The sequence below is a fragment of the Hylobates moloch genome, unplaced genomic scaffold, assembly GCF_009828535.3.
Source record: "Hylobates moloch isolate HMO894 unplaced genomic scaffold, HMol_V3 SCAFFOLD_11, whole genome shotgun sequence".
NCBI lineage: Eukaryota > Metazoa > Chordata > Mammalia > Primates > Hylobatidae > Hylobates > Hylobates moloch.
In genome coordinates, this window is record NW_026652286.1 from 30424814 (window position 1) to 30444649 (window position 19836).

Genomic DNA, 19836 nt, shown 5'->3' on the forward strand with positions numbered 1-19836 from the left:
AGTGTATAGCCTTCAAAGGACCACTTGGAGGCTGCCATAGCTTCCTAGAAGTCCAATGACTCAGATCTCCAAAGACTCAGCAGTCACTCAGCCAGAGGGAATGGGCCAAAGCAACTCCTGGCACTCAGACTTGGAAGCTGTTCTGGGAGTCAGGTAAGTTGGAAGGCAGCATGATTGTGTCAGGCCGGAAAACGTAGTTCCTTAAAATTATGAAAGTTCTATAGTAGCTGACTTTGCCTTTTCCCTGTGTTAGTAAGAGAATCCATAGGCTTTTGGTTAATATGAGATACTATGATCAAGAAAGGCAGCAGCTGGAGTACAGACGTAGGCCTTCAGAACATTCCTTTATCATTGGAGGAAGCACAAGTCTCCATTTGTGAGCCTCCGTTTGTAAGAGTGAGTGGACCTTGTTGCTCCTGCCAAGAACTGGGAAAACTCTTAATTGGAAAGACACCAAGCTGTGGCTTTCTATGAGAGCAGATCCTGACTTGGACTTCAAAGGCACGATCCCCAGAAGGGTTAGTTAAATATGTGTGTTGAGGATTTCAAAAAGATATGAATGCTTACTATGTATCAAGCCCTGTGCTAGTCACTCCATGTATGTGTGAGAAAAGTAAGTTAGGACCAATTAATTCTTTTCATCCTCCCAGGGATGAGCACGCCAATATACTCTACAACCAGTAAAAAGTATAAGATAGCTCTGATATGTAATAATCTTTAATATGTGCCGGGCGTGGTGGTTCACGCCTGTAATCCCAACACTTTGGGAGGCCAAGGTGGGTGAATCACCTGAGGTCAGGAGTTCAAGACCAGCCTGACCAACATGGAGAAACCCCGTCTCTACTAAAAATACAAAAAATTAGCTGAGTGTGGTGGCACATGCCTGTAATCCCAGATACTCAAGAGGCGGAGGCAGGAGAATCACTTGAACCTGGGAGGTGGAGGTTGTGGTGAGCTAACATCACGCCATTGCACTCCAGCTTGGGCAACAAGAGCAAAACTCCATCTCAAAAAAAAAAAAAATCTTTAATATATATTGTTAAATGAAGAAAGAAAGAAGTAGAAACATTACATATATATATGTTCTTATTTGTGAATACAAATACACATACACATGGATGATCCATCCAGCACCTTAGTTTCTCAATTCCCTAATATCTTGAATTATTGCCTTATATGAACATGACTAGAGAAAAATAGACAATCATGCTAACTGATCTAATTTTAAATGTATGACAAGCTGAGTGCAGTGGCTCATGTCTGTAATTCCAGAATTTTAGACGGTCTAGTCAGGAAGACTGCTTGAGGTCAGGAGTTCAAGACCAGCCTGGTTAACATAGTGAGATCTCATCTCTACAAGAAATTTTTAAAAATTAGCTGGGCCTGTTGATGCACATCTGTAGTCCCAGCTATTCAGGACGTTGAGGCAGGAAGGATCGCTTGAGCCCAGGGGTTGGAGGCTACAGTGAGCTATGATTGTACCACTGTACTCCAGCTTGGGCAACAGAGTGATACCCTGTCTCAAAAAAATAAATAAATAAAAATGAATAAATGTATGGCCAGAATCCTCAAGTGGACCCTCAGTGTTATACAGCCACCCTAATTTCCCTAATCCAATTCACTCTCCCACTCTCCTTAGTATACCATTTCACTCCTTCTCCTTCTCAATCTCTAATACTTCCCCTCACTCTCAGCTGATAACATTGCTCTTCATTTCACTGAGAAAATTTTTGGAATCAAAGAGAATTTCCACATCCTCTCATCAATAAAATCTACTCACTGACCTACATGTCTCTCTACCTGTACACTGTGTCTTCCCATTAACATTGGATACTTCATTCAAGTGCCCACCTAAGGCCAACTCCCTGATTTGTGTGGTGACTGTAACCACCTCTCCCCTAACTGGTTGGATTTTAGATTCATTAAATGGAATTTGAGATCCCATAAGTTCAAGAAACCAAGAATTAAAGGCAAGCATACGGAACAAGTTAAGGAAACTGAGTTGACTCCCAAGTGCAAGGCCGGGGTAGACGTCCCCAGGATTTTTCACAAGGAGATCAACTGGGCTAAGAAATAGGAGGTCTGTTGGAGGGGTGTTGGAGGTTTTAGTAATGTCTGTGCCACCTGCTGTGTGAACTTAGCCAAGTTACTCAGATCCATGGACTTGGTCAGGGGGTGAGGAGGCCACAGACAAGATGAGCAAAATTACCTTTTGACCCGTGGAAGCCCTCTATAACATATTCCCTAAATCAGTCTATGTTCTCACAAACAACAGAAATCAGCTGAGCTAAGCAGAAAAGAACATGATTAAAAGAATATTGGTGGTTCACAGAATTTCAATAAGGACAGGAGAATCAGGATTGAAAGATTTTGCAGCTAGGGACCAAGCTCAAAATCACATCCTAGAGCAATCTGATGAAGATGGTCCAGCTGCTCCTGGGCCTGCTGGACATCACAGCTTACATTGGGCATCCCCCAAAACTAGACACTGGGTGCCTGCCTCTGAATCTGCTGCCACTGCTACCTCTGAGAACGGATGGAGCTGTGATTCTTGGAGCCACCTCTCTAGAAGAGATTCTACACAGCCCTTGCTAAGCAAGGAATCTCTTGCATCCCCAGTTTCATACCTACTGTCTTTTTCTAAGGAAGCTGCCTCACCCATAGCCCTTTGCTAAGAGAAGGCCAAGGATATTGCCTTGATATTGCATAGAGACCACTACACTTGAGCAAACCATAGGACCCGATTTAAGAACCACAATCCATCTGGCACAGTGGCTGATGCCTGTAGTCCCAGCACTTTGTGAGGTCGAGGCAGGAGAATTGCTTGAGCCCAGGAGTCAAGACCAGCCTTGTCAATATAGCAAGATCCCATTTCTATTAAAAAAAGGAAAGAAAAATTTTTACAAATTAGGCCAGGCGCAGTGGCTGACGGCTATAATCCCAGCACTTTGGGAGGCTGAGGCGGGTGGATCACTTGAGGTCAGGAGTTTGAGACCAGCCTGGCTAACATGGTGAAACCCTGTCTCTACCAAAACATACAAAAATTTACAGGGCATGGTGGCATATACCTGTAGTCCTAGCTACTTAGGAGGCTGAGGTGGGAGAATTGCTTGAACCCCGGAAGCAGAGGTTGCAGGAAGCCAAGATCACACCACTGCACTCCAGCCTGGGTGACAGAGTGAGACTCTATCTCAAAAATTTTTTTAAATTAAATTAAATTTTAAAAGAACTACAAATCCATAGACTGACCTGTGACCTATGAGATGGGCATAATAAAAGTTACATAAGGCAATGTGGCTCTCTGTGTCTCAAATTTGAAATTTGGGAATTTTTTTTTTTTTTTTTTTGAGACGCAGTCTTGCTCTGTCACCTTGGCTCACTGCAATCTCCACCTTCTGGGTTCCAGCCATTCTCCTGCCTCAGACTCCTGAGTAGCTGGGACTACAGGCACGTGCCACCACACCTAGCTATTTTTTAAAATTATTACTTAGTACAGACGGGGTTTCACCATGTTGGCCAGGCTGGTCTTGAACTCCTGACCTCAGGTGAGCCACCCGCCTCAGCCTCCCAAAGTGCTGGGATTACAGGTGTGAGCCACCACGCTTGGCCAATTTGGGAAAATGTTAAGAGATTCACCAGTTGACAACAGGGGGAAATATGAAAAGACACAGAGAAACAGAGAGCTGCAGAAATCTCATGAATGGGGTAATAAGTAAAAAGGGATGATAAAATAACCTTGCATTCTGAAGGACGATTGGTATTAGATTTCTGTGAAACTCTCTCTCCCTTAGTGTTGCATGTATCCTCCATTCGAGAACTACAAACAAGGCCGGGTGTGGTGGCTCATGCCTGTAATCCCAGCACTTTAGGAGGCCGAGGCGGGCGGATCACTTGAGGTCAAGAGTTCGAGACCAGCCTGGCCAACATGGCAAAACCCCATCTCTACTAAAAATACAAAAATTAGCTGGGTGTGGTGGCTCGCAACTGTAGTCCTAGCTACTCAGGAGGCTGAGGCAGGAGGATTGCTTGAAACTGGGAGGTGGAGTTTGCAGTGAGCAAAGACGGCACCACTGCACTCCAGCCTGGGTGACAAAGCGAGACTCTGTCTCCAAAAAAAAAAAAACTACAAACAGTTGGGCACAGTGGCTCATGCCTTTAGTCCCAGCCTGCCTGGGTGATGACTACAAAAATTATTAATGTATTAATATTCAAACCTTCACCTTAATACATTATATGTTCAAATATTTTACATTAATACATTAACTCTCAAACCCTCTAATGAGAGTTCAGTTTTTTCAGGTTGGTTCCTAGACTTTTTTTTTTTTTTTTTTTTGAGATGGAGTCTTGCTCTGTCACTCAGGCTGGAAGGCAGTGGCACGATCTTGGCTGACTGCAACCTCTGCCTCCTGAGTTCAAGTGATTCTCATGCTTCAGCCTCCCACGTAGCTGGAATTACGGGCGTGAGTCACCACACCCAGCTAATTTTTGTATTTTTAGTAGAGACAGGGTTTCACTATATTGGCCAGGCTGGTCTCAAACTCCTGACCTTGTGATCCGCCCACCTCAGCCTCCCAAAGTGCTGGATTACAGGCGTGAGTCACCGCGCCCGGCCGTGAACATTTTTTAGATGGTTTTTATTAATTAATTGAAATTGTGCCTACTTATACTCCCTCACTTTATGGTGACATGTTCTTGTACAGGTTACCTTCTCTGTGCATCAATTTCCTCTGTAAAATGAGAGTAAGAAAAATACCCATACTGTTGCTCAGATTGTTGTGACAATTATCCAGTAGGACAGAGGTAAAACGTGGCACCCGGAAGAGGGTCATCTCCCAACAAAGGTCTGCAATTATCATCTCCTTAAGGACCCTCATTTTACAGATTAGACATGTGAAGCAAAGAGAGGTTAGGCATCCTGCTCAAAGGTCAGAGCCAGGACTTAAAGCCAGGCTTCTGCCTCCAACCCACCCTCTTAACTATTCTCTCTGTGCTGCCTAAACCAGTTCTGGAACCAAGCCCTCTGCAGCTTCTACTGCTTCCACAGAGGATTTTCTGGGCCCTCCTTTTATCATTAGCTTCGGATTTAAGCTGTTTAGTGCATCAGAATGGCTGAGGCTGGCATGTGCTTGGAATATGAATATCTGCCATTTTCAGCTTGTAGAGTGGGAAGTGACTCTGCCTCTTTCAAGTCTCACCAAGATTCTCCTAACCTAAGAAGTGAGCTTAGAAGCTGAGCAGCCAATGGCCAGGTACAGTGGCTCACACCTGTAATCCCAACTTTTGGGATGCCAAGGCGGGCAGATCACCTGAGGTCAGGAGTTCGAGACCAGCCTGGACAACATGATGAAACCCGTCTCTACTGAAAAAAAAAAAAAAAAAAAAAAAGCCGGATGTGGTGGCCCGCACTTGTAGTCCCAGCTTCTCAAGAGGATGAGGCTGGAGAATCACTTGAACCCGGGAGCCACAGGTTGCAGTGAGCTGAGATTGTACCACTGCACTCCAGCCTGGGTGACAGAGCGAGACTCCTGTCTCAAAAAAAAAAAAAGCTGAGCAGCAAAGGGAGAAATGCCCACTCTTAGTACTTCCTTTGTAGTCCTTTCTCAAGGAGAAAGTGAAGCTTGGTGGTTAGGAGCATAGAATCAGGAGCAAACTGCCTGGGCTCTGCTCCTTACTAGCCATATGTCCTCGGGCAAGTTACTTATCTCTCTGTGCCTCAGTTTCCTCATTTGTAAAATAGAGACAATAGGTTACTTACCATAGAGTTCTTAAAATGATTAAATGACTTAATATTTATTTATAACAGTGCCTGGCACTACTAAGCATTATATAAATATTACATAAATGTAGAAATCATAGAAATTTTTAAATGAGTCATTTTGTCATGCAGTTTATCCCTTTTCAAGTAATATGTTCAGATACACTAATGTTAAATATATAATAACTTTAAAACTTTCTCAAAGGAAGAAGGGTGAGGAGGGATATGATATATTTAGAAAACACAGATGGGGTTTCTTTTCTTTACGGTTGCCTTCCACATCTCCGAGTTGTGCGGAACTATGGTTGAGGATACCTGACATTTCTACTCATGTGCCTGTGCACAGGACTGATTTATGTTTGGCTACTATTATAAGATCTCCTTCCACACCTGCCTTGTCCTCCGGAGATGCCCCTCCCTAATGCCTGAGCCAACTCGTTTGCCTCAGTCCTGCTCCCAGGCCCTACACTCATGGGATGATCTCCAAGGCAGAATACCTGCCTTGCTCACTACACAGATGGGCCAGGCATGGTCTCTGCTCACAGGTCACTCGTATACCAAGAGGATCAGTACTGCTTGGTCTTGAAAACAGGCATTTTTGCTGTGTATGAGAACTTGACCTGCTTTCATGTGGTTCCCTAGAGATAATTACATCCACACTTCTGACCACAATCAGTTACTTATGACTTATATTAAGCCACCCAGGGAAATAATCATTTCCTTAGAAGAAGTTATGTTATGACCAGTCTGGCCAACGTGGTGAAACCCTGTCTCTACTAAAAGTACAAAAATTAGCTGGGTATGGTGGTGCATGCCTGTAATCCCAGCTACTTGGGAGGCTGAGGCAGGAGAATCACTTGAACCCAGCAGGCAGAGGTTGCAGTGAGCTGAGATCGTGCCACTGCACTCCAGCCTGGGTGACAGAATGACAACCTGTCTCAAAAAAAAAAAAAAAAAGAAAGAAAGAAGTTATGTTAGCTTAATGTTTTATGTAGTTTATTTTGGTTACAATTTCATACTTATAGCAGGAAAGCTCATCTCTGGAAAGAATTTCAAGCTGCATGACATTATGGAAAATGCTCCTGTCCTGGAAGTCAGACATCTTGGAGTTTAATCCCAGCTCTGCTTCTGTGTAACCAGGGGAGAGCTGCTTCACCTCTTGGGTCCCCTCTTACTTTTCAATGATCTTTTTGATGGTAAATAGTTTTTGATGCTCTCAAAATCAAAAGCAGGCTTTTACTGAATCAATGAAACGTGGGGACTAGGTACCAACTAGTCCAATCCCTCATTTTTTTTTAACTTAATGTTTTTTGTTTGTTTGTTTGTTTTTATTATTATTATACTTTAAGTTTTAGGGTACATGTGCACAACGTGCAGGTTTGTTACATATGTATACATGTGCCATGTTGGTGTGCTGCACCCATTAATTCATTGTTTAACATTAGGTATATCTCCTAATGCTATCCCTCCCCCCTCCCTCCACCCCACAACAGGCCCCGGTGTGTGATGTTCCCCTTCCTGTGTCCATGTGTTCTCATTGTTCAATTCCCACCTATGAGTGAGAACATGCGGTGTTTGGTTTTTTGTCCTTGCAATAGTTTGCTGAGAATGATGGTTTCCAGCTTCATCCATGTCCCTACAAAGGACATGAACTCATCATTTTTTATGGTTGCATAGTATTCCATGGTGTATATGTGCCACATTTTCTTAATCCAGTCTATCTTTGTGGCACTATTCACAATAGCAAAGACTTGGAAACAATCCCTCATTTTACAGAGAAGAAAAGGGAGGCTAATGTTGATAAAGTGGTTCACCATGGTCAGACATCTAGCTGAAATCAAAGTGAAGACTATGTGATGAAGAATTATGCTTTGTTGCTTGCTAGACCCCAAGCCATTGTGTGCCTCTTGGTTATTATAACGCAGCCAACAATATTGTGCTTAGCTTATTACACAGTTTTCCCCTTTTATTTAGACAGTTCACTTTGAAGAAAAGAAAGCCCTTGGATTTGTTGTGATTTGCTTTGAGGGATTACAAGCTTTTATCTTAAGTGTTTTGTAATAATTAAAACTTTGAACAGCTTTAAACATTATTTGGGGGATACAAAAAATTCAGTAAAACTTTCTGAGATGAAAATTTTCTGTTTTATAATTCAATAAGACATTTAGCTTGCAGGAAAAGGAAATATTAAAATGCCTTCATTTGGATTTAAGAATTATAATAGGATTTCCTTTGTGAGAGGAAAAACCACAGGGGCAAGTTTGAGGACTTGAAGGATTTTATTTTTGTAACTAAGTGATAGTTTATTAGCACAGTGGTAATTGTTTCTTCTGACACATTGTACTTTATTCTCATATAACACCACTCATCTAAAGATTACAGATGAATTTTAATCTTGTCTATAACTAAGTTTCACATAATCCATTCATTTTCTATTTTTTTTATTATTTTTTATTTTTTAGATACTGTTGCTCTGTTGCCCCAGGCTGGAGTGCAATGGCATGTTCTAGGCTCACTGCAACCTCTCCCTCCCAGGTTCAAGCAATTCTCCTGCCTCAGCCTCCCAAGTAGCTGGGATTAAAAGCATTTGCCATGACGCCTGGCTAATTTTTGAATTTTTAGTAGAGACAGGTTTTCACTATGTCGGCCAGGCTGGTCTCGAACTCCTAACCTCAAGTGATCTTCCCGCCTCGGCCTCCCAAAGTGCTGGGATTACAGGCATGAGAAACCACACCTGGCCAATCCATTCATTTTCATTTATCTCTCTCATTTTTTCAGATGAGCAAATATAAATTTTGAAAAATAAGATACTCTCAAATGCCCTGAATTGCCTGTCCCTTATTTCAGCAAATTCAAGTCTGAATATAGCTTGTAAATGTTATCTATTCAAATTCAGCCTCGCCTGTAACAGCAGTGATGATACCATTATGCTAGCTGCAAGTTCAGGGTCTATCAGACTCTGCCTCTCTAAACCAAATAGTTTGAAGTCACCTGGTGCTAAAGCAATCACTCACCCTCCTCTCAGGCTATCTTCCCACTTATCCAGCTCCTGCCCAGTAAGTTCACCAACTAGTTTCTTTTCTTTCTTTTTTCTTTTTTTTTTTTTAAGAGTTGGAGTCTCACTCTGTCTCCCAGACTGGAGTGCAGTGGCTCAATCATAGCTCACTGCAGCCTCAAACTCCTGGGCTCAAGAGGTCCTCTGGCCTCAGCCTCCCAAGTAGCTGGGAATAGAGGTGCACGCCACCATGCCCGGCTACACTGACCAGATTCGATTCAGCTGTCTCTCCTTTTGCCTTTGAGCCTCCCCGAGGTTCTCTCTCAGCTTCAGTCTACCTCAGGCAAGACACCTGGCTTAAGCAGCCATTTAGCCAGTGCTGGTCCTGCCCTGGCCCAGAGAGAGGGAGATTTGGACACCTATTACTGCCCTATCCCATGTCTAGGTATAAAGGGACAAAGGCAAACGAAACAAGTCAAAGGCTTGCTCTAAGTCTCTAGATATTGAGGGCCTAAACAGCAAGCATTAGGTTCTGAATTGGACATTTATGACCTTCAAAATAGAGGGGATGATAAATATTATGGATGAATCCTTGTTGAAAACAGTGGTACGGCCAGGCGCAATGGCTCATGCCTATAATCCTTGCACTTCGGGAGGCCAAGGCCAGAGGACTGCTTTAGCCCAAGAGTTCAAGGTTGTGGTAAGCTATGATTGGGCCATGATGCATTCCATCCTGGGTGACACGAAGGAAGGGAGGGAGGGAGGGAAGGGAAGAGGGGAGAGAGGGAGGGAAGGAAGGAAGGGGAGGAAGAGAAAGAGAGAGAAGGAAGGAAGAAAGGAAGGAAAGGAAGGAGGGAAGGAAGGAGAAAGAGGAAGGAAGAGGAGGGAAGGAGGGAAAGGGAAGGAAGGAAGGAAGGAAAGAAGGAAGGAAAGAAGGAAGGAAGGAAGGAAGGAAAGAAAGAAAGAAAGAAAGAAAGAAAGAAAAGTAGAAGTGTAACTGGAAGTGTTGATGGTTGTTTGCAGCTTTGCTGCTCAAAGTGTGACCCAGCAGCATCAGTATCAATTGAGAGCTAGTTAGAAATTTGGCATCTCAGGCTGGGAGCAGTGGCTCTTGCCTGTAGTCCCAGCACTTTGGGAAGCCTAGGCGGGTGGATCACTTGAGGTCAAGAGTTCGAGGCCAGCCTGGGCAACATAGTGAAACCGTCTCTACCAAAAACACAAAAATTAGCTGGCTGTGATAGTCCATGCCTGTAATCCCAGCTACTCGGGAGGCTGAGGCAGGAGAATCGCTTGAACCTGGGAGGCAGACGTTGCAGTGAGCCACGAACTCACCACCGCACTCCAGCCTGGGCAACAGAGCAAGACTCTTTCTCAAAAAAAAAAAAAAGGCATCTCATGCTCCCTCCTAGATCTAATGAATCCAAATCTACACTGTAATAAGACCCCTCAGGTGATTTTTCTTGGCACTGTCTATATTAGTCTGGTAGGGCTGCCATAACAAAATTCCACAACTTGAGTGGCTTAAACAACATAAATTTATTTTCCTGAAGTTCTGGAGACTGGAAATCAAGATCAAGTTGTAAGCAGGTTTGGTTTCTTCTGAGGCCCCTCTCCTTGCCTTGTAGATGGCCGCTTTCTTTTTCTTTCTTTTTTTTTTTTTTTTTGAGACAAAGTCTCACTTCCATGCCCAGGCTGGAGTGCAGTGGCATGATCTCAGCTCACTGCAGCCTCGACTTCCTGGGCTCAAGTGATCCTCCCACCTCTGCTTCTGGGGTAGCTGGGACCACAGACATGCACCACCATGCCCAGCTAATTTTTTGTACTTTTTGTATAGACAGGGTTTCACCATGTTGCCCAGGCTGATCTTAAACTCCTGGGCTCAAGTGATCGACCCGCCTCAGCCTCCCAAAGTGCTGAGATTCCAGGTGTAAGCTTCCATGCTTTGCTAAGATGACTGCTTTCTTGCTGTTTCCTCATATGGCCCTTTCTCTGTGTGTTTGCCTCCCTAGTGTCTCTCTGTGTGTCCTAATCTCCTCTTCTTATGAGGACGTCAGTCAGATAGAATTAGGGCCCCCTAACCATCTCATTTAACTTAATCATCTCTTTAAAGGTCCTATCTCCAAATACAGTCACTTTCTGAGGTACTGAGGGTTAGGACTTCAAAATATGATATGTCAGTGGGGATATAATTCATCCCATAACAGTGTCTAAAGCAAGTCTGGCTTGATCTGTCCTTTCCTTTGAAAGTCCCCAGCGTGACCAGAGCCTCAGAGACAGACTTGGGCTGCCCAAAATACACAAGAGCCAAATGCCAAATGCTAATCCAGTCATCAACAGAGAGACATCACTGTCAAAGGATTGACATATTTGAAAGCTGCATGCCCTCATTTCTCTCTGTTGACTTACCTAAGAGGCTAGATCCTCCTCAGGTCACCAAGTAAACCTGGCATGTTTACCCCTTCTCAATGACACTGTATTTCTCTAGATACCTTAATGCAATCCATGGTGTCGGCATATTACCAACCTGGGAAACTTTAGTCTCCTTCATCTACTTCTTAAAAGCAATCCTATGTCTCTCATTTTCTCAGATTGGGGTGCATATCCTGGTAACCCCCAAACAATGTGATATAACCATATGCCACTCACCTGATCTTATTTTTATTTATTTATTTTTGTGTGTGTGTGTGTGAGATGGAGTCTCGCTCTGTTGCCCAAGCTGGAGTGCACTGGCCCGATCTCAGCTCACTGCAACCTCCGCCTCCCAGGTTCAAGTGATTCTCCTGCCTCCGCCTCCCTAGTAGCTGGGATTACACGCACATGCCAACATGCCAGGCTAATTTTTGTATTTTTGTTAGAGCTGGGGTTTCTTCATGTTGGCCAAGCTGGTCTTGAACTCCTGACCTCAAGCGATCTGCCCACCTCTGCCTCCCAAAGTGCTGGGATTACAGGCATGAGCCACCTCACCTGGTCTCCATAATCTTATTTAATCTTATTTATGTTGTGAGGACAACAACACTATGCAATAGATACTATTATCCCCATTTTACAAGTGAGCAAAGTGAGGCTCAGGGATGTTAAGGAATTTATGTAATGTTACACATTTGGTAGTAGGAGGTCAGAATTTAAGCCAGCTCCAAAGCCTGTGGTTTTAGGTGTTGCAATATACACACCACCTCTTTGGCCTCTTCCTCAGGCAAGCTCCAAACCTGCTTTGCAAGCTATTATGTACAGACTTGTGACTGACTTGCTTTCCTGCTCCTGCACGTGGTTCATATGTCATGTGTCAACCTCATCATTATGATCACTATCATCATCATTAACATTTGCTGAAAGCTGTCACGTTGCCAGGCAATTTAAGTTTAATTCCCCATGTGCAGCTTCTATCTGCATGCTTTTCCTTTAAATAATCACACTGCTAGGAATATAGTACTTCTTTTTGAAAGTATGACACCACAAGCAACTGTTAAGGTATGTTTTAGTGCTGGAAGCTGAAGAGAACAACCATTTTGCTCAGTTATCCACCATGCACAATTGGTCCTCTGGTTTCACCCTTCATGCTTGATGCCTTCAAAGATCAAGATAAATCCTTTTAGCCAAAATAAAAATAAATCCAAAGGAACTTAATCTGTGGGCCTGTTACTGCTCAGTGTTGAATGACTGTGCTTTTATTCTAGTCGGATTTCTTTTAAAATTTTAAAATGTGGCTGGACGTGATGGCTCACGCCTGTAGTCCCAGCACTTTGGGAGGCTGAGACGGGCAGATCACCTGAGGTCAGGAGTTTGAGACCAGCCTGGTCAACATAGTGAAACCCTGTCTCTACTAAAAATACAAAAATTAGCCATGCTTGGTGGTACATGCTTGTAATCCCAGCTACTCAGGAGGCCGAGGCCAAAGCATTGCTTGAACCCAGGAGGCGGAGGTTGCAGTGAGCCAAGATCGTGGACTGCACTCCATCCTGGGCAATAAAGCAAGACTCTATCTCAAAAATAAATAAATAAATAAATAAATAAATAAATAAATAAATAAATAAAAATAAATTAATAACTTAAATTAAATTTTAGAATGCTAAGATTTGTTATTGGAATTTACAGTTTTGCTGCCTAATCTTCAGATCATGGATTTTTATATCAGTCAGTAAATGAATGTAAAGGAAGACAGATTGTTTTGTATTTGAAGTTTGGTTAATATACTTACCAGTTTTGGTCACTTTGGGAATGTTATTTAACTTCAGAGTCTCAGTTAATCTCTCTATTACAATGGGTTAATCAACTTTTTGTTTGTTTGTTTTTTGGGTTTTTTTTTTTGAGATGGAGTCTTGCTCTGTCGCCCAGGCTGGAGTGCAGTGGCGAGATCTCAGCTCAATGAAACCTCTGTCCCCCAGGTTCAAGTGGTTCTCCTGCCTCAGCCTCCTGAGTAGCTGGGATTACAGGTGCGCACCACCATGGCTGGCTAATTTTTGTATTTTTAGTAGAGACAGGTTTCACCATGTTGGCTGGGCTGGTCTCAATCTCTTGACTTCAGGTGATCCACCCACCTTGGCCTCCCAAAGTGTTAGGATTACAGGCATGAGCCACTGCATCTGGCCAATGTGTTAATCAACTCTTAAAAGACTTTTTATTTTTTAGAGATAAATACTGAATAAAATGATATGATGGCCAGGAGTTGCTTCAAGTCATCCAAGTGTAGGGGAAAGTGGGTGGGTATACAGTTGAAACAAGACAATATACTGATCACGATCATGGCTGAAGTTGGGTGATGGGTACACAGAGATTCTTATACTATTCTCCCTACTTTTCTATATGTTTGAAATTTTTCGATTTTTTCTTTTCTTTTTTTTTTTTTTTTGGTAAGAGATGGAGTCTTGCTCTGTCTCCCAGGCTGGAGTACAATGGCGCGATCTCAGCTCACTGTAACCTCCGCCTCCGGGGTTCAAGCCATTCTCCTGCCTCAGCCTCCCAAGTAGCTGAGACTACAGGCACGTGCCACCACGCCTGACTAATTTTTTGTATTTTTAGTAGAGACGGGGTTTCACCGTGTTAGCCAGGATGGTCTCAATCTCCTGACCTCGTGATCTGCCCGCCTCAGCCTCCCAAAGTGCTGGGATTACAGGTGTGAGCCACCATGCCCGGCTGTGCTTTCCCTAAATTAGCAGAGACAAATTTGGAGTCAGGCTGACTGAAGCTCTTACTTTTCAATTGAGTAGCTTGTTTGGTCTGCTCTACAACTAATGTGTCAACAATGCATGGAGTACTAGTTCAGGGTTAAGAACTGACCCTCTGGGAGTAGGAGGGGGGAAAGTTCTGATCTGTAACATTTGCAGGGGTAAATACTTCCACCATTGCCAATCTTGCCATGTCACTGAGTACAGAATTGGGAGATGTGCAGTTACTGCATACCATTACATAGGATTTCTACAATACAGATGCAGTAGATATAAGTAACCTCAAAACATAGATCATGGTGAAATGTAGCAAAAATAATTAAGAAGTGATGAGTTTTGATCATGTTTTTGCCTTTGTTCTTAATTTTTTTTTTTTTAAGACAAGGTCTCGCTCTGTCTCCCAGGCTGGAGTGCAGTGGCACCATCTCAGCTCACTGTAACCTCTGCTGCCCAGGCTCAAGCAATCCTCCTACCTCAGCCTCCTCAGTAGCTGGGACTACAGGCGTGCACCACTATGCCTGACTAATTTTTGTATTTTTTGTACAGCTGGGGTTTTGCCATGTTGCCCAGGCTGGTCTTGAACTCCTGGGCTGAAGCAATCTGCCTGCCTCAGCCTCCCAAAGTTCCGGGATAGCAGGCATGAGCCACTGTGCCTGGCCACATAAGTTAATTCTTTTTTTAATTTTAATTTTTATTTATTTATTTATTTTATTTTTTTTTGAGACGGAGTCTTGCTCTGTTGCCCAGGCCAGACTGCAGTGGCGCTATCTCGGCTCACTGCAAGCTCTGCCTCCCGGGTTCACACCATTCTTCTGCCTCAGCCTGCCGAGTAGCTGGGACTACAGGTGCCTGCTACTACGCCCGGCCAATTTTTTTGTATTTTTAGTAGAGACGGGGTTTCACCGTGTCAGCCAGGATGGTCTCGATCTGCTGACCTCGTGATCCGCCCGCCTCGGCTTCCCAAAGTGCTGGGATTACAGGCGTGAGCCACTACGCCCGGCCTAATTTATTTATTTTTGAGATAGGGTCTTGCTCGGTTGCCCAGACTGGAAAGGAGTGGTGCCATCATAGCTCACTGCAGCCTTGAACCCCTGGGCTCCAGAAATCCTCTTGTCTCAGCTTCCCGAGTAGCTGGGACTACAGGTGCACACCACCTCGCCCAGCTAATTTTATTTTAATTTATTTTTATAGTAGAGACAGGATCTTGCTATGTTGCCCAGGTTGGTCTCGAACTCCTGGGCTCAAGTGACCCTCCTGGCTCAGCCTCCCAAAATGCTGGGAATCTAGCCATGAGCCACCATACTCAGCCAAGAAGCTTACTGTTAAAGACATCCACTGTTCACTTTGTTGAGGGCAATCAAGAGGGAAAGTTTTTTACACAAGGAGGATTCCAGCCCTTTGTTAGAGCCAGCAATACAGCCTGAGAGGTGAAGGGTTTAATATCCAAGGAAATGACTGAATCAGGATTTGATCAAGAACATCTTAGCACATCCTCAAGGTTCTATAGGTATTGAAAGTTCCACAATGTGCTGTGTGATAATGTGCTATTGAGAGAGACAGAATACAGACATGCCCAGAGCATAGGCTGTTTTCTCTGTGGTATGTCAGAGGACAGAGCACTTCTTACATAAGAGGGCTAATAAACATATTTTGGATCCTACTCGTAGCATTTCTGAGCCATTCTGTCCTGGGCATCTTCTAAGATTTTACAGCTTGGAGAAGCAGAGACAGTTTACTTAAGAGGTTTCTCTTTCTGTCATGAACTATACATATTAAATCTGGATGGGTAGCAATTTAATCATTTCCCATCAAAGACGGCTGCATTCAAATGAAGCCTCTAAAGAGTATAAAATATATCATGATCATTTAAGAGTTTAAGAGTTTCAGTCTCTGAGTATGCATCCTTGAAGTGGCATTATATTTTCAGCCTTAAAAATGTTCATATCCTTTGACTTTGTAAAATTCTGTATAAAGGAAAGAATCCCAAATACGTAAAAAGTTTTATGATGGCCGGCTGCAGTGGCTCATGCCTGTAATCCCAGCACTTTGGGAGGCCAAGGTGGGTGGATAATTTAAGGTCAGGAGTTCAAGACCAGCCTGGTCAACATGATGAAACCCCATCTCTACTAAAGATACAAAAATTAGCTGGGCATGGTGGCAGGTGCCTGCAATCCCAGCTACTTGGGAGGTTGAGGCACAAGAATCGCATGAACCTGGGAGGCAGAGGTTGCAGTGAGCCAAGATCAAGCCACTGCACTCCAGCCTGAGTGACAGAGTGAGACTCTGTCTCAAAAAAAAAAAAAAAAAAGAGTTGGCCGGGCGCAGTGGCTCACGCCTGTAATCCCAGCACTTTGGGAGGCCGAGGCGGGCGGATCACGAGGTCAGGAGTTCAAGAACAGCCTGGCCAAAATAGTGAAACCTGATCTCTACTAAAAATACAAAAAATTAGCTGGGCATGATGGCAGGTGTCTGTAATCCTAGCTATTCAGGAGGCTGAGGCAGGAGAATCTCTTGAACCTGGGAGGCGGAGGTTGCAGCGAGCCGGGATTGCACCACTGCACACCAGCTGGGGTGACAGTGCGAGACTCTGTCTCAAAAAAAAAAAAAAAAAAAGAGGTTTATGACAAAGTATTTACCAAAACATTATTTGTAACAGTAGAAAATTGGTAAACACCTAAAGGTACAATAATAGAAGATATATTAATTATGGTATTTCAACCGGATGGGCTATTATGCAGGCATTTAAAAGGATGTTTCTGAATAATTTATAAACCCCTAGAAAAACAATAATATAACATTGTTATTAAAAATTAAGACATAGGCTGAGTGCAGTGGCTCACATCTGTAATCTTAGCACTTTGGGAGACTGAGGTGGGCAGATCACCTGAAGCCAAGGGTTTGAACCCAGCCTGATCAACATAGCAAGACCCTATCTCTATAAAAAAATAAAATAAAATTAACCAGGTGCAGTGACGCATGCCTATAATCTCAGCTACTTGGGAGGCTGAGGCAGGAGGCTCACTTGAGTCAAGGAGGTTGAAGCTGCAGTGAGCTATGATGACACCATGGCACTCCAGCCTGGGCAACAGAGCAAGACATTGTCTCCTAAAACAAAACAAGGCTGAGTGCAGTGGCTCACGCCTGTAATCCCAACATTTTGGGAGCCAAGGTGGGTGGATCACCTGAGGTCAGGAGTTCAAGACCAGTCTGGCCAACATGGTGAAACTTCGTCTCTACTAAAAATACAAAAATTAGCCAGGTGTGGTGGTGGGTGCCTGTAATCCCAGCTACTCGGGAGGCTGAAGCAGGAGACTCCCTCAAAACGGCGAGGTGGAGGTTGCACCGCACTCCAGCCTAGGCGACAGAGTGAGACTCTGTCTCAAACAAAACAAAACAAAACAAAAAAACCTACAAAACATAAAATTGGATATACAATATGATTACAATACACATACACATATACACCTAGGCTTAATTTTTTAAAAGCCAAGGGGAGGAAATAAAAATATTCATAGAGGTTATCTTTGGTTATGAGAATACAAGAGGATTGGAATTATTTTCCCTCATTCTTTCCATATGTATTTTTCCAACTTTTTTGTAAAGAGCCTACTGTGTATTTTCCTGTTGTTTCTTCATCTGTTTTATTGCCCTATGTAACTCTTAGAGCCCCGGGCAGCAGTGGCACAGCAGCTGTGCTGTGGAAGGATTAGTATAATACCAAAGGAATGGAGGCTGGAACTCACCATCTTAAGAACCCAAAGAGGACTCATCCAAAGCTAATGTCAGACAATGTTTCTCATGTGAACTTTTAATTTGCTTAGAATTTGTAAAAGTTACAGAAGTCCCTAAATGACAACTAAGTAGCAGGCTTAGAAAACAACCTATCCACCACCACTGCACACCGGCCTAGGTGACAGAGTGAGACTTTGTCTCAAAAAATAAAAAATAAGACAGGCTGGGTGCAGTGGCTCATGCCTGTAATCCCAAAAGTTTGGGAGGCCAAGGCTGGTGGATCACTTGAGGCCAGGAGTTCCAGACCAGCCTGGCCAACATGGTGAAACTCTGTCTCTACTAAAAACACAAAAATTAGTTAGGCATGGTGGCGCATGCTTGTGATCCCAGCTACTTGGGAGGCTGAGGCAGGAGAATTGCTTGAACCTGGGAAGTGGAGGTGGCAGTGAGCCGAGATCATACCACTGCACTCTAGCCTGGGCGACAGAGCGGGACTCTGTCTCAAAACATATATATATAAAATAAAATAATACGATTAGCATATTACTTAAGAATGTGGGTTCATGGACCAGAAGAACTAAAAGTGTTGAAAATGGCTGTCTGTAGGGAGCAGGATTGGGGGACAAAGAGGATAGGATAGGGCTGAGGACCTTACAAACCTTGTAGAAATGCATTATTTGACTTTGTAACCTTATGCAGATTTCATGTTGATTAAAAAAGAAACCACAAAACCACAATGAGATACCACCTGACACCCATTAGTATGGCTACTATAAAAAGAAAGAAAATGGAAAATAGTAAGTTTTGATTAGGATGTGGAAAAATTGGAACCCTTATTTTTGGCTGGTGGAAACGTAAAATGGTGCAGCCACTATGGAAAAGAGTGTAGTGGTTCCTCAAAACATTAAAAATAGAATTATTATACAATCTAGCAATTCCACTTCTGGGTATATACCCAAAAGAACTGAAAACAAGGTCTCAAAAAAAAAAAAGTTTTTATATATCCATGTTCATAGCAGCATTATTCATAATAGCCAAAAGGTGGAAGACAACCAAGTGTCCACCAATAGGTAAATGGATAAACAAAGTGTGGTATACATATGCAAATATTGTTTAGCCTTAAAAAGAAAGAAATTCTGACACATGCTACAACATGGATGAACCTTGAGGACATAATGCTAAGTGAAATAAGCCAGTCACAAAAAGGCAAATACTGTATGATTCCACTTTGTGAAGTACCTAGAGTAGTCAAATCAATAGAGACAGAAAGTAGGATTGTGGTTGCCAGGGACTAGGTGGGAGGGGGAAATGGGAGTTATTTAATGGGTACAGACTTTCAGTTTCACAAGATGAAAAGAGTTCTGGAGATTGATGGTGGTGATGGTTGTGCAATGATATGAATGTCCTTAATATCACTCAACCGTATATTTAAAAACGATTAAGATGGTAATTTTTATGTTATGTTTTATCGCTTTTTTGTTTTTTGAGACAGTCTCATTCTGTTGCCTAGGCTGGAGTGGAGTGGCATGATCTCTGCTCACTGCAACCTCCTCCCAGGTTTAAGTGATTCTCCTGCCTCAGCCTCCTGAGTAGTGGGATTACAGGCATGTGCCACCACGCCCAGCTAATTTTTGTATTTTTAGTAGAGATGGGGTTTCGCCATGTTGGCCAGGCTGGTCTCGAACTCCTGACCTCAGGTGATCTGCCCACCTCAACCTCCCAAAGTGCTGAGATTAACAGGCATGAGCCACCACGCCTGGCCCATAAATGGGTAAATTTAAGCTGAGTCTTCAGCCTCAAACAATGTTTACACAAATTGACATTCTGTGCCTTGAAAAGGACTCAAAAAAGTGAAAGTTTTCTATTGTGACCTGTCTCAACTTCAGATTTATGCCCTAAAGTCTCAGAGAGGAAAGAGCTGCTCAGGGATTCCACAGGAAGGCGGAAATACAATACTTCGGAAATTAGACGGCATTTTCTTTGAAAAAGGAATCTCTTTGCCTGAACCTCCCATTTTTGTTATTCTTTCATTTTGGATTTTTTGTTTGGCCTTTAATCAACATGGACCTGGCTCCCTCTGCTGGAGCTAAAGTAAAATGCAAAAAAAAAAAAAAAAAAAATCAATTCGGGGCCAGATGCCTTGGCTCAGGCCTATAGTCCCAGCACTTTGGGAGGCCGAGGGGGGCGGGTCA

At 43.3% G+C, this 19836-nt stretch overlaps 1 protein-coding gene across 2 annotated transcripts in view; it reads right to left on the bottom strand.

The window, feature by feature from the left end:
• Nucleotides 1-19836, bottom strand: part of NUCB2 (nucleobindin 2) — a 122921-nt gene that overhangs the window by 80186 nt on the left and 22899 nt on the right. The window lies entirely within an intron of this gene.